Source organism: Hipposideros armiger, unplaced genomic scaffold (assembly GCF_001890085.2).
Source record: "Hipposideros armiger isolate ML-2016 unplaced genomic scaffold, ASM189008v1 scaffold_162, whole genome shotgun sequence".
Lineage (NCBI taxonomy): Eukaryota > Metazoa > Chordata > Mammalia > Chiroptera > Hipposideridae > Hipposideros > Hipposideros armiger.
Window position 1 is genome coordinate 3,061,132 of NW_017731512.1, and position 1,197 is coordinate 3,062,328.

The 1,197-nt window shown below is 33.4% G+C and overlaps 1 protein-coding gene across 38 annotated transcripts in view; it reads right to left on the reverse strand.

Annotated features, from left to right (window-relative positions):
• Window positions 1-1,197, reverse strand: part of LOC109387559 (regulating synaptic membrane exocytosis protein 1) — a 203,876-nt gene that overhangs the window by 35,918 nt on the left and 166,761 nt on the right. The window contains exon 1 of one of the 38 annotated variants that reach the window (XM_019651585.1): window positions 590-699. The exons of the other annotated variants lie outside the window; for them this stretch is intronic. The gene's annotated coding sequence lies outside the window, so the exon portion shown is untranslated. Of the gene's footprint in view, window positions 1-589; window positions 700-1,197 lie in introns of those variants that run through there. 38 annotated transcript variants of the gene reach the window in all.

The following is a 1,197-nucleotide window of genomic DNA, read 5'->3' on the forward strand; positions in this document are numbered from 1 at the left end:
CGTAACAAAATGAAAGGAAAAATATTTGGAGCCTAAATAGGAAATATGATTTATAATTTTAAAATGCAAAGTAAATATACTTCTGAATTTCCAAAGTAACTATCTATATAAAGTATTTGCATTTAATTGTATGTAAAAGGGCTATATGGTGTGTAACACACTTGACACAATTTTAAATATAAACGAAATTGCTTTAAAGGAAAAAAAACATAACTTTGTGATAACATGAAGATGTGTAGTTTGGTGCTAATGAGTTGAAGTGCTGCTCAATATGAAATCCTGCATTAAAATCCTATAAGTATAGGTTTCAAGTTAATCATATTTAGACATTATAATTTTATAACTATACCTACAGTAGCAACACCCTTCTATAATAATGCATAACAAGTTTTACACTTTTCACTTTTCATTCAGTTATTAGTAATCTCAAGCATAACACTACCTTTGGTTGCAGACTGCTAATACATCATTGAAAACTTCAGACAAACACAGAAATTTGGCGTTTGCTTTTAGTTTTATGAACAGTTCTAAATGAACTGACAGACTCTTGTTAGGACTTAGAAAATTCATACATGTATCATAGACTTACCTTGTTTATCCTGAAAAAGTTAAGAATCAGCATTAAGTTGTTCTCAGAGGAAGTCTGAAAGCCGAAGAAGCTTTGACCTGATTTGAGTAACTTATGCTGTCTCTGGGTGGAATATTGGAGGGAGCTCTCTGCCAAGACTGTCCTCTCCCTCCCTCCCTCCCTTCCCTCCCTCCCTCTCTCTCTCTCTGCCTCTTTCTTTCCTCCTCTTTCTTCCTCCCCACCCCACCTTCCTCACACATACACACAGTGTGATTAAATTGCTTCTGTCAAGAGTGTTATATTTTCTGTAGCTTATTATAAGACCATGAAGTGAAAACTGACTCTGTAAATTTACTATATATCAACTCATAAATTTGAAAACTGTTCAAGAGCCATAATTTGAAAACTGTTACATAGTTACAGGATTTTAAACGAACTACATAATGAAGCCATTTAAGTGAAATGAAATGAACATATGTTGCTTACTCTATTAAATACTATGCAGCTAGCTTCTCTAATTATGTAAGAAATATCAGAGAAGTAAATCTCAGGGCTAATGCATGATTTCCAGGGTAAAGCTGTTTAAAAGGCTTTTTCATGGGCAAGTCAAAAGTCCCATAATGATTTCT